Consider the following 15,029-nt stretch of genomic DNA (forward strand, 5'->3'; position numbering starts at 1 on the left):
GTTTTTACTTACTCATTGTGCTATATAGACATGTACCACGCATCTTGTACCTCGCACTCGACTCTCCCACTTATGTACCTCACAACTAAGGGCAATTGCTTTTTCAACCACGGAGTATGTTATGGATAAGGTATATGTACATTTATTACTCAAGTGCTCATTAGGAGCTATGGTCATTTGTGTCGGTCGGCCAATGTGTATTCATTTTTGAGAATTGAAGAATCTATAAATGAAATACGTGCAAGAGGGAAATGCTCACTTTTGCATGGGGGGAGATTGCACCCAGTGTCGGCTTTATTCTTCTCTCATCTCCTCTCTTCTCTCTCGCTGTTCCGGTGTAGCGCTCCGCTCTAGGAGGTGCACCTACACGTGCTCTCACGCTCTATCCTGCTCCCTGCCTCCCTCTATTCGCATGTAGCTTGGATTATGTGCTTGTGCGAGTTGTTAGGTATGCAAATTCGCTCGTTTATGGATTGTAGCATGTTATTTTTGTATTTTGCATGGCAACTGCGCTTCCATTTGCAACATGGTCGGTGGAAAATATTCAACGACCAAGTTCTACTTGGACTTGGCTACACAAGGGTGGCCACACATGGATGAATAGCCAAATTCTATTTGGACTTGGCTACCTAAGGGCAGCTAGACATGGACGTTTAGAGGCTCTCTTATATCTATATTAGGAGGCCTTCTCTATGAGTCATCATAGTGAATGGTATGCACACTAGACGCGCACACATACATTCTTATTGAAGGTTAGGAAACTCTTTGTATTTTCTACTTGCTCTAGTTGTTTAAATCGCCATCTAAGCTCTACCTTGAGAGCGCATGGGTGGATGACACCATCAGTTTGTAATAGTGTGCTAATCTAAACTTTTGATTTTCCACTAGTCTACTTTTCATCGTCTCTCTCTCTCTACTCTCCTTTCTACTAGATCCTGTTGTATTCCAAATTTCTTACATGGTATCAGAGCACTAAGTTCTCGTAGCTAAGAAAGTATGGTACTCGTATTACTTTGCAAAATCAATTATGTCGATAACTTCAAGTGCTGTTGTCGGTGCTACTTCGCTTAGAATTCATTCACTAGCCATCACTGATCGCAAGTTTGATGGCACTAACTACACATTGTGAAAATTCAAGATTTTTGCAATTTTGGATTTGTTTGAATTGTTGGATACAGTGTTGGGACCAAGTGGTGCCGACTCGGAGCTTTCTGTAACGGCTGATCCTACAAATTTAAGTGTTGTAATTTCCATGGATGCTTCTACATGGAAAAGAAGAAATACAGATGTATTGTGTGCCAACATTATGTGTGTAAGTGATTTTCTCTTTTCACTTTGGTTCAACAAACCATTAAAACACATGAAGCTTGGAGATTATTGGCTCACCAATATGAGGTGCACAATCACACTAAAATTCAAAATCTGGAAAATCAACTTGCCGTTGAGAAGCTTGATGATGGAGAGAAGGTGGATTCCTTTATCAAGAGAATCAAGGACGTCCAAGATCAATTAGTCACCTCAAATAGTATACATTATATGGGCACTTAAAGTAACCCAATAGCTAGCGCTACACTAGCGACTTGCACTGCATGTACATGTGCTTGCAAAAGCAGTCATAAAAACCCAAAAGAACATGTGCAGACACTCTAATGAAAGTCTATATCAAGCCCATATGTACAATTTTCACAAAAAAGGGTTCTCAAAATGCGGGCAGCAGCGCCAATAAAGGTATCGCAAAAAACGGAAAAATAACATGAAAAGGAAATAGTCAAAACCAACAATGGAGAATAAAACCAACAATGGAGAATAAAACTCAATTCTTGGCAATGATAGATGCATTGAAATAGTCAAAACCAACAATGGAGAATAAAACTCAATTCTTGGCAATGATAGATGCATTGAATTTATTGTGTCAAGCACAAAATAATGGGGAGACATCTAGCCATGAAAAACACGGATCAACGCACGAAAACAAAACAATAGTTAAAACCAACAATGGAGAATAAAACCAACAATGGAGAATAAAACTCAATTCTTGGCAATGATAGATGCATGGAAATAGTCAAAACCAACAATGGAGAATAAAACTCAATTCTTGGCAATGATAGATGCATTGAATTTATTGTGTCAAGCACAAAATAATGGGGAGACATCTAGCCATGAAAAACACGGATCAACGCACGAAAACAAAACAATAGTTACCTCCCTTGGGTGTCTATCTGCCTAGAAACATGGTTGGTTAGGGATCATCCTCGTGGAGCGTTTAGGTGGTGCACATGCCTAGGCAATATTTCTATAGTTTGAATAAAGTGCTCCTTATCACTACACCGGCGTACTTTTCATTCACGTTTAGTTACCTCCCTTGGGTGTCTATTCTTCTTGAAACAGATTTGGCTAGGGAGCACCCTCATGGAGGGTTTAGGTGGTGCAAGTATTTTGGGATCATTTCTATAGCTGGAATGAAGCATTCCTTATCATTGCACCAACGTACTTGTCGATCACACGTAGTTACCTCCCTTGGGTGTCTATCCATCTGGAAATAGGTTTGGATAGGGAGCATCCTCATGAAGGGTTTCGATGGTGCAAATGCTTAGGGCTCATTTATATTGTTGGAATGAGCGATCCTCATCACTACACCAGTGGTGTACTAGTCTGTTACCTTTAACTACCTCCCTTGGGTGTCTATCCACTTGGAAATTGGTTGGATAAGAAGAATTCTCGTGGAGGGTTTAAGTGGTGCAAGTGTTTAGTTGAAATGGAGTGCTCATCATCACTACACTAGTGTACTTGTTTGCTACATTTAACTACCTCCACTGGGTGTCTAGGCTCTTGGAAATAGGTTGGATAGGGAGCATCCTCATGGAGGATTTACATGGTGCAAGTGCTTGGGGCTCATTTCTATTGTTGGAATGGAGTGCTCCTCATCACCACCGATTTCATGCCATTTTTTGTTTTATTTTATATGTATATTATTTTACTTTATTATCCAAATGTTCAATTAATTAAATCCATTTTTTTAAAACCTAACTTTTTTGTGATTGTATGAATGCATAGGTGACTTGTGAACTTATCATGGATGCTAATGCTTGCTCCTAAAACATCAATGCAAATACTTCTAGTCACCCATTGATCGGTGGTGAAGGATCAAACAATGGATCTTCCAAGAAAGGGAAGTGCAAGGTACCATGGTGGTGAGGTGACAGGGCCTGAGTGGCGGTTTGAAGAGAATGTAAGATCATTTACAGATTGGCCCTGCAAATTATGTGGCAAAGAAAAATTATGAGGTGCACCTCATATTAGGAACACTTCCTTGGATCAATGAATGGAACAACTAATACGGCAAAAGGAGGTAGATATAATGGTGTAGGTCATGAGAGTTCTACGGAATGCTTGAGAGAGTTATTAGGAGGTGTAGTCAATGCAAAGTGACCTAGATACCGACTCCAAACCAGTTGGCTTCAAAGCACCAATGCAGTGTTGCCTCAACACAAGGCGAACAAAATAGTGATGCGCCCTCCATGTCGGCCACCACACACACACACACACACACACACACACACACACACACACACACACACACACACACACACACACACACACACACACACACACACACACACACACACACAAAGCTAGTACTCAAGATGGATCGTCAAAGGATGGCCTTTTTGCTTTAGAGTTCGCGAAAAACCTTGCACCAACATGTTAAATATACACCAAGTAGGGCTATTAAAACATTCATAAGTCACTTTGTCCACTTGTTTCATTACAAGGCAGTTTGCAAAACACATTATACAAAATGACATTACTTTGCAAAAAAAGTTTTGTAAGAGTATCAATATATGTGTCAAGCCAAGGGCAAACCCAGGTGAGTTGGACTTGGCAGGCCAAGGGCCGGCTCCTAAAGGCTGACAGGGAGATTCTACTCAATGGCCAAGGGCTATATAATGGGGGGTTGGGCGGAGAATCTTCATTACGTAGCTCTTGGGTCTTACATTGGTATCAGAGCAAGGTGGAGAGGAAGGAGAAGCACGAGATATGGAGGAGAGGGAAACAGCTTGCATGACCTTGCATGTTCTGCATGTTATCTCTCTCTCTCTCTCTCTCTCTCTCTCTCTCTCTCTCTCTCTCTCTCTCTCTCTCTCTCTCTCTCTCTCTCTCTCAGGTCAAGCCATCATGGCGTGGTGAATAAGTGGACTGCCATGGGTAGGAGCCCTTAGCAGTCGAGGATGGGAACAATTAGGTCGAGGACTGGCATGCAGGGCCGTGGGAGCCACTGCCTGCACACAAAGGGGGCCAGTGTGGCGGACCTGCACCGAATTCGTTGTGCTCGACGTCATTGGGTTCACCGGAGGGAGTGAGATTCGTCTTTGTTGCCTTGGTCCTCGAGGTCCAAATCGTCCCCCGTGCTGCTTTTGACCAGACACAAATCGTCATGGCATCTACAAAGTAAGGTGAATTTTTTTTTCTTTTATTATTGCTCTTTCACATGCTGGACGCCCAAGGGGCCGCACACAAAGGGTTTCTTCCAAGGGGCCATCCCCTCGTAGCGCCACTGGCAAGGTGGCATGCACGGCATGCAAGAGTGAGGACATGGAAGGACAGTCGATCGGCCCCGGATCGTTTTGACCCGACAAACATGCCGGCCCGCCGACCACGTGCATGCATGTCTCGAAAGGGAGTCACGGACAATTGGCCAAGGGCCGTTTCAAGCTCACCATTGCAAATCCATATGAGCTTAAGCAGGCTCAGGCTACGCTCCTTTTATTTTCTGCTTGATAGCACTTGTCTATTGCTAATTCGCCATGCAGAGTGCTGTCCAATATCAATATCATCTTTGCCTGTCCAAGATACAATTGACATGTTATCGAGGAACGCTCTGTCTACATAGACATCGATTTGACGATTGTATCCAATACAATCGGCTATCCAAGGGATAAAGTATTCAAGGATTCAAGCGGTGTTGGTATCTACTGAAAATCCTTCAGCATATTGCAAGGTATTTTGGACAATCTAGTAAAAAAATCAAGTATTTCTGTTAAAGTTTGTTATGCAATTATTTGCTTTTGGTTAGGGTTCCGACTTGTGCACAGATTGCCGCCCAAGGGGTAGGTTGTACTTTATCAAGCAAGGCTTGATTGTCATTACAACACGGCTCTATTGACTTTAGTCACTCCCATTGCTTGGCATGAAGGATTGACTAACATGACTGATCATTCATGGATAGAATTCAATGCATATGCCTTCAACATATGGACATACTTCTTATTTGCAACTTTGTTTATTGCCTGCCATGTTGCATACGCTATAGCCGATCAACCACTGCTTGGTTTGTACACTTCCCTCAAGCATAGCTTGACTACCAATTGCCTTGACCCATAGCATGGGTCCTCAACGGTTTAACTTTGATGTGCAAGCATAGCAACTTGACTTTGTTTTGGCATCTCACGGAGATTGGCAAGGCCTGTACCTAGACTTCATGAACGGTGCAAAATTTTTCGGCATGGCCGACTCTTTGCACGTCAGACAGGGCTCTCTTTCCCATGTCTGGGACAGTTGACAGCGGCACATATGTTTGACAAGGTCATCTACTTGTTACTGCTTCTAGAAGCTAGCGGAAAATACCGCAATTTTACTTATCAAAATGATGAGCTCTTTGACATGGTCGTTAGCTGCACATTGTCAAGGATGAGATATTCGACATGGTCGATTCAATTTTCCCAAGATATATGTGGGTCGATGGCAGCATTTGTTGGCTGCACACTACTTATGTGAAGCAAGGCTTCAATTTATGCATTTTGCATTAAGACTTCCCAAGATTGGCATATGCTATGAGCATACACGCTCGGGAGGGATTTGGCACTATGCTTGCACGATCTTTCATTACATACCAGACAGGCATGAATGCCATATGAGAGTGTATATGATACACGTGAAAACTCTCTCTCCCTCATTCAAATTGGCTATGATTCGAATTCGAGCAAGTTTCTCCTTCAAAGTTCAGGACATCTGCTTACGGTCGGAAGGCTAGGTTAGTCTATGTTAAGATTTGCTTGATTTTTCATGCTTATACATTTCCGTTGGAAAGGATTGTCAGTTATGCAAGCAAAGCACTTTGACAGTTACATGTGACGTAAGGCTTCTACCTTGCGCTAAGATACTGCCTCTTGATTGGGCATCAAGGCATTGGCACACAAGTTTGGGGCACTGACAAGCATTGGGATATCACCTCACAACATCCCTACCAATATCGACTGTGCAAGGCACTTATGATTTTGGCTTTTATGTTTGGGCCCGTCACTGTAGCCAAGGGCTTACAGTATGACGGTCTCGATATGATTTTGGTTACCTCTCTCGGTGAGAGCGTCATCAAGGTAGATTGTTGCATGCCTATATGATACGCTGCAGGCTAGGCATAAGATGCACACGAGCATGGGCATCCACTATACCATACACGTCATACCAATTTAAGGAAATTTTCTCAGCCTCGCATGCTCTCCTTCTCTCTCTTTCTTATTTCTCTCAAGGAATAATGAATATGTTTTGCTTGTGAGTGAGCTTGAGCCAAGGTGCTCTAAGTCTCAGCTAACTTGGGCAAGACGCCCTCAAGTTAGTCTTCATCGGTTCATCGATTGAACACTAGTTGCCAAAGGGCTAGGAGTCACACTCACTGGCTAAGAGTCATTGTCAGATCTCGGATAAGACCCAACTGTTGGCATTCCTTGGGTGATTGTTCTCCAGCTTGAACAGATGTACCCCGTGCACTCCACATCGATGTTCATGGCCAAGAAAGAGTCTTGCCATTACATATATTTTTGGATATTTTGTAAGCACTACATGATTTGGTGCGACGAGACTGAGCTGAGTTTGGATTAACTTACACTCGCATAGGATGATCTATAGCACGGCGTATAGATACGGCAAGCATTTCCAGCAGCATGGATGTCCATAAGAGCTAGGGGTTCCGCCCTACGTGGATATCCGATTTTCTCTATAGCACTAAGCATGCATATAGAAGAACAGTTTTATGGTATGACCACCTCTATGATTACTTAATCACAAAATACGTGTTGATGGTAATTTTTGAACACCTTCACACTTTGTTTTTCAAGAAACACTATTTGCCAAAGGATAGTCAAACGATTCTTTCCAACTTTTCACCAAGGGGGTTAGTTTTGCAAGCTATACCCAGGGGTTTGGATTGCCATGGCAACACCCAGGGTTACAAGTTTCATTTCTTTATCTTCACTAATCTCTAATTTTAGTGATTATCAGGTCAAAGAAATTTTGATATGATATGCTTACAGGTTGAGGGACATACTTGCTTTCGGGAAAGTATCACGTAATTCGTATATGATTTTTTTTTCTTTGGGTTTCTTCTCCTTCCCAATTACGTTTGATTAAGTTCTGTACAACGGATGTTTGAGCTCGAAGACTTTCATCCAGCTTGCTCTTTAGCCACATGATAAGGCCATGTAAGAGCACAACATTATGAGCAAATAATGTTATTTTCTCTCTTCCTTGTTCCTCAAGATACCGTGATGGGATTAATTCTTCTTGAAACAATTATAGACCTACATGGTATGGTTCTATTTGTCACAGTTTGTCACATGGGATACAACATGGTTTAGGAACTCAAGGAGTTCGATTTAGCCAGTGTGGAGCAATGATAATGAGGATCCCTCTCACTTGTGTCGCGAAGTGGTCGTAGTTACCTCCATACACAAGCACAATTTGTGCTTGATGGATGTCGCTTTCTCTGCCATCCTTACTTGAGACATATTCCACATGTGGCGAATATGAGTCTCTGGGACTGACACTGGCGCCTAATTCCTAATGATGTGTCGCGACGAAGTCCCTACGTGCTGGTCACATCCGTTTATTTGACCATTTGGCGCACATCGTATCAGGAACAATTTTAGTGGCCAAAAATTGTCGGGTACTACGTACAAACTTGTTGTGAGCACAAGTGCTGTGAAACCACCTTAACAGAGGGTCGTTTCTACATATAGACTAGTCTGCTACGTTCATGAGAATGTCTCATGGTTGGTACCTAGGTGTGGCTAAGCTTTCACATTTTGTTATGGTCCAACTCTTGTTGCAAGGCTTTCACGTACAAGCCGTGGAAAGTCTCGTCATGGAATTGCGGTTTAGATTTGTTTGTGTTAAATGCATGCACACTATATGTTATGGGCCCTAGTGTTTAGCACAAATTTGTTCGAAGCGTCACGCCAATTCATGGACTTTCTTGTTTCTACAATTTTTTGCACTTCAAGTGCCACTTTTCAAGCAGATTTATGAGTTTACACCCTACCATACAAGGTAATGGCTCATGATGGGTGTCTGTGGTTGGATGGTCTATACTCTATGAGCTTACTCCACTCCAACCCGCTTTCAACCTAGTTGGTTGCCTCCACTCCATACCTAGTATATGGCTAGCTACTCGATGGTTGAGTCATAGTTTATCGTCAAGCATGGAAGACTGTCTGTAAGTGGTTGCGGTAAATTACCTCACTCTTACTGCTGCTAGTCATCCCGCGTTGGATGGGCAACTTACAAGTATTTTTCTAGTGCTAAAGGATCTGCTAAGAGCATACGTTAGCACAAAGCATTCTGAATGGGCGATTCTCTCCCTATACTAGAATTTTCTTAAGCTAGGTTTTCAACTTTGAACACCTATTGTGGTGGGGTTGGGTACCGTTTCAATAGTTTCATAAGTCAAGGACTTAATAGGTGTGATGACAAAGTATGTTGGCATGTAACCTTCATTAGGGGTGAACATGTAGTTGTTTATGTGTGTTCCAAAATGTTAGAAGTCTAACATGGGGACACTCCCTATTATATCCCTTAGTAGTTATGAGCTTTTCAAGAAACTCACGCGAGTTGGAAATCTGGCTCACAACTTCATGGAAAGTTGCCCCACAGTTTGCTTGCATTTTCCAATATCTTCAGAAAGTTCGAAAACTGGTTCGATACAAGTGGTTGCAAAACCAGGACAACAATGTTCAAAATCAAGATGTTGCTCTTGGTTTCGTTGAACCTCGCCACTGCACTAATTATCGATCATAAGGACAACTGGCCCATGTATGGGACACCAACCAAGAAAACATAAGTGTTCTTATGAAGATATTACCACTTGTGTTTTCAAGGAAGAAAATGCTTCTCCAAGGGGGGAGTAATGTCATGCCAAGGCCAAACCCAGGCAAGTAGGACTCAGGCCAAGGTCCGGCTGCTAAAGGCGGACAGGGAGATTCTATTCAATGGCCAAGGGCTATATAATGGGGGGTTGGGCAGAGAATATTCATTACGCAGCTCCTGGGTCTTACATTATGAGTCCAAAAAGTCACTGCAAGTTTTACAAGGCTTGATCTTTCATTGCAAGGGTATGGTATGTATACAATGATTCAAAAATTCACTACAATTCACTCTAGAATATGATGTTTATAAAGATAAATTCAGGTTGTCCAAAATAGAGTCTCTCTCTCTTGCAGTGGTTGCCACTAGGCATCGATAGTCTTTCTACATTGTGAATATACAATACACAAGCTCGTTCAATCGGATCCTTGCAAATATGGCACTCCTTTTTATTCACCATGTTCTACATGAGACATGGAAAATGGTATATATGTCCGCAAGCTATTCTGTAGTGGCCATTCCAATTGTGGAAAAAGTGCCCACAAACTGAGCAAAGACACACAACACCTTTTGTGTAAGCTAGAGGAGTCCGTAATGTGTTGGGATGCTAGATCATGCTCATGATCGACTATTGTTGACACCGCTCCTCCATTTCACAGAGGTCATGCCTGTAATGGAAATTGATAATTGTTTATTTATTGTAGCTGACAGGTGGCAAAAGCTAAGGCTAGGCGAGGATATCACATTTTATATACATTTATTATTCAAGATCTCATTATGAGCTATGGCCATTTATGCCGGGCCGGCCAATGTGTCATTTTTGAGCATTGAAGAATCTATAAATAAATACCTGCAAAAGGGAAATGCTCACTCTTGCACGGGAGGAGATTGCACCCAATGTTTGTGTCCTTCTTCTCTCCTCTCCTCTCTTCTCTCTTGTCGTGCCGGTGTAGCACTCTGCTCTAGGAGGTGCACCTACACCTGCTCTCTCACTCTCTGTCTCTCTTTGTTCGCGTATAGCATGGATTATGCATTGTGCGATTTGCCAGGTATGCAAATCAATTGTTTTATGGCTTGAAACATGTAGTTTTTGCTATTTTGCAAGGTTTTCCCATGACTCTGTTGTAGCAGTGGTATTAGAGCCAACGAAAATGCTCTTGGTGGTGTTGAAAAATGTGGCAACAACGACATTCATGACCAATCAAACCCCAAAGCTAAGTTTACATTATTTATTTGATTAGCATGATGCTTGGTTTGATATTCTTTTCTATTTGTGCATAGAATTATTATGTAATTCAATTATAAAAAGATTAAGTTGATTAAGCGTTTAATTAAGATAAACTAGCATATAACGAAGAAGAAGTAGGAGCAAAATTCCGTATGTCTTTAAGTTCACCCATCTAGTAATCTTAAGATATGAGAAGGGATATAGGAATTTATAGTAGGGATTTGTGTATAGAGAATGGAAGAAGAGAAGATTTGGTAATATATTCCTTCAAATTAAAGAAATTTGAGGTAGAATGAAAGTAATGGTAGAGTCTTGCGGCAGAAGGAAAAGGAAGGAGAATCAAAGCAAAAATTTTCTTGATTTTCATACGTCCATCATTGTAAATGATCCCCAAATTAGTGTATGTAGAAACTTATAGTAGATGACTCGATCTTAACGTGAGTGAAGAAGAAGAAGTTTTTAAGGAATAGTGTATCTGGCTATGTTTGACAAAAAAAAAGGGAAAAGGAGATCTCTTAGGCTGCACGATCCAAAAGAAAGAGAACTCCAATCATACTGACGTGAGAACCAATTTCCTACTCATGGGAATGCATCGCTAATTACAAGCAATTGCGGTGAATTTTCGAAACCATAAAACTAGTGCCCTTCTACATAAGCATGCCCAAGATTCGTTGGCGGTGGCAGCAAGAGGCGACACCCCATGAGCGCATTTGATGCCACATCAGCATGTGGGATGCATGGGGACTTACAGACAATCGTGCTACTACACCCACACGGTCAACGCACAATTGTTATGTAGACCTTGGGTTGCCAAGACACAACCATCACACACAGAGAGTTCATTGAACCTCTCAAACCCTCATGCAACACCTACTTTCCCATGCTTTACAACCAATCTCTCTCTCTTTCTTCGCTCTCCAGTAGCCACCAAAGCTGCCTACCTAGAGGCGCCAATATAAACACTCCCATGCACAATACTACACCCATAGACAGGAAATCTCTCTCTCTCTCTCTCTCTCTCTCTCCCCCCACTTGATTAACGGCCCCATGCTGCTTGCTAGAAAACATATGCCATGTCATCAGTTGTGCCATGCAACTTCACAATCTTGCCGCCCAAAGTCACGGCTCTCATTAGGTACAACATGCATGAAGCTCCCAAGAACTTCAAACACTGCCGTTTCTTTTTTCCCTGGACTTTCTTGGGTTTCATTTCGAGTTGACACTATTTTTAGAGAAGGATGGTAGGCAGCAGTTCTGCCCACAAACCAACTACTCGCCCATCACTTGAGATTACACCTATTGCATGTGGTGCATGCACCTACCCCATTTCCTACCTATGGTTTACGTCGAAAGCTCCTAACTATTGATCGGTCTTTCTTTCTCTCTCTTTTGCTCTAGTTTCTACTGACGTAAAGATTGACTTACACCAACCACCTCATTACCTACACGGTTTAGAGATTACCTCAGACGCATTTGCAGCTTTACCAACCAGCACACACACACAAGAAGTTTTCCGTGGTTTCCCTTGTGTGAAAGAGGGCACAATTCACACAATATTTCCCTAATCCAAGAGGGAAAAAACGTGTGAGTTGTACTCCCACAAGGGAATACTTAAGTAATGAAATTCCCATTAGGGAAAGATTGGGCTTGAGTTTTCCCATTGTGGGATAATGTTTTCCCACTAGGGAATGTAATTTCCCTCTTTGAGACACGCCATTCCCTTGTGGGATACAAAATGGAGTTTATAGTTCCATGTGGGAAAAAGCAAAGGGTTCAAATTCCCAATTGTACTTTTCCTTATCTCAATTCCCTAGTGGGAAAATTTGTATTTCGACACATGCAACAATCCCTAATAATAAGACTTTCAGCAAATTAAGAAATCATAGAGACCTTGAGACAAATTTTCCATGTAGAAAGGGGGATAAATAATGTGCCGCATGCATACTTGAAGGATCATTTGCAAAACAAGGAGGGTTTGGCAAAAAGAATAATTTTGTTTGCTTTGGATATGTCATTTTTGTGTAGTCCATGCTTCGTCATCTTCTTGGAGAAATGTATGGCTATTCATTTGCCAAAACACGATAATATTTCTCTCTATTCCTAAAGCACTAACAAGATCGAAGAATTATATTCAGGACCATCTAAATCAATTGAAATTTGGTAAACATCAATCTTTTTTTATAGTAAAAAAAGTGCTTAGTTAAGCTTGAACTGCATTAATCACAAATAGTTATAATTGGTAAGACTCTATCTTGAAGAGTGAACATAGCAATGGTCTTACTTGTATCTATTCCCCAAGAACTTTGGAAAATTTTTGCACATTGAATGACGCATGTATTTATTTGGGGGTATGGATTAATTAATGTTGTATAGACTAGAGAACAATTTGGCTGAATGATCAATAATTTATTTAGTCTCTACTCAATTTATTTAGTCTCTAGCTAGTCAATATATTACGATCTGTATTGTACTCTATGTAACACTCATAAGTATACAATTATAATTGGCAAACACTATATTTAGAGAAATGCAATGTAAAATTGACAGCTTGTTACTACTATTCTCTACACAAAAATACAAATCTATGACACTTAAATTATTGTAATAGCATTACTTTACCTTAATCACTTCAAGATCCATGCAAAAAATTAATGATATTTCTCTTAGCACTACTCAAGTAATTAATACAAGTTACCTAAATGCATTGCATACCTTGACCACTTTGTAATCTACTCAACTTGCATGCAAAAAAATATTTATTTTCTTCAAACTTAGCTAAATATATTGGATCGTTTTGATCGCATAGAGATTTGGACAATTTGCATTCAAACAATTAGTTGCCTTTCTTTAAACACTACTCAAGCAGGCAGCCAAAACGACTTTTTCACAAATGCATTAATTAGTTTGGGGATGGGGAAGAAAGGAAAAGGGAAGGGTGGGGGAGAAAAAGGGAAAGGAGAAAGGGGGGGGGGGGGGGGGGGGGGGGGGGGGGGGGGGGGGGGGGGGGGGGGGGGGGGGGGGGGGGGGGGGGGGTTTGTATCCTTTTTTTTATGGCTCAAAGGGAGCTCAAGGACCAACGTAGGCATATAGCCTAGTGGTTTACGTTGAGTTTCATACTATGTAGGTGATGAGTTCAAGTGCTACTCATTAATATTGGTTTTAAGTGGTGACGTGCATGGACATGCTAAAGGATCTTGGGGAGATTCTATCTAATGAAAAACAAAAGTGGAGCCAGTAATCGTAACAAGTTACCTAACTGCAAATCATTTCAAAAAACATTCAAGCTTTAACAAGTCAAAGACATGTACCCTTAATAAATTATGCTTCAAAAGCAACACTACTCCAAGTTAAATGAATGTAGCATCACCAATGTCTGGACCTTTATAATTTAAATTGTGTCAGCTCACAACAAAAATCACTACATGAGCAATTTGGAAACTGGGCTTGGTAGTGTAACACGCCCAATTTCTAAAGCCCATTCAACATAGCAATTTAAAAGGTAAGATGGCTCGGATTTGCCAGAGCATTCTTGAAAGAATGCCAATTTCTCAGCTTTTAATTAATGGCCTAATAGCTTCCCAAAGTTTTCCATACATAGTTGGCCTTTTCTTTTGGAATATCCTAGTTAACAGCAAAATCAAGTTATGTAAAATACTTCCTATCTTGGGCAAGAAAGTAAATAATGAAGATAGTATTACCATTAACTAACAAATCTTTTATCATTTTTCTTTCTTCCTCATGGTGCAACTAGCTCCTAGTCAAAACCATACCTAGATTAATTTTTACATCAACTCCAAAAGAAAAGTAAATATTCTTTAAAACATGTATAGATATTCCTCGACTACCAACCATGGATTTTTCTTGATCAATGCTTTAAAACATGTATAGATATTCCTCGACTACCAATCATGAAATTTTAAAAGTGAACTTAACAAATACATACTGGCTCTATGTGGCTTTTACTAAAGCGAATCTCGGAAGATCCCCTCCTCCTCGTCTCTGCCTAGTCGCGAGGAGCTGTCCTTCACCATGCCATCGTGGCGTCTCCTTGTCCCTGCACCCTTCGTCTGCATCGCCATCGTCGGCGTCAGAGCTGGAGCCATTGAAGTTGTCGTTGATGGCAGCAGAATGGGAAGGCGTTTCGGGGCGCCGCAGTTGGCCACCACTGCCAAGGAGGCGAGCACTCATCCTCAAAATGGTGGGCTGTCCTATCATCCACCACAACTGTGTGAGACAAATAGACGATTCGCATTAGCACCTCCAGGTTTTCAACGTGAGGAGGGAGAGAGAGAGACGAACACAAAAAATGACTTGCAATTGTCCGTCCACTTTTGTCTCTGTCCTCGTCCCATGTCCTCGTGAGCTCCACTGCAGAGCGCAGATCACTCTCTGCACCCGAACCCCGTTGGATGCAAGCATTCCATGTGATTAATCCCACCTCCACCTCAGCGTTCATCTCCCTTTGCACCAACATGTCATCCCCGACAATCTCTCACAAGCCACAACGGTTCTTGCCATAGTCTGTCACATCCCAATGAACCCCCCCCCCCCCCCCCCCCCCCAATCGGTCTATGCTTTACTGATTTGCTGCTGTCCCTATCATCAAGCAGAACCACTTCACACACACACACACACACACAGAGAGAGAGAGAGAGAGAGAGAGAGA

This window comes from Adiantum capillus-veneris, chromosome 8, assembly GCF_014529385.1.
Source record: "Adiantum capillus-veneris isolate H3 chromosome 8, ASM1452938v2, whole genome shotgun sequence".
Taxonomy (NCBI): Eukaryota; Viridiplantae; Streptophyta; class Polypodiopsida; order Polypodiales; family Pteridaceae; genus Adiantum; species Adiantum capillus-veneris.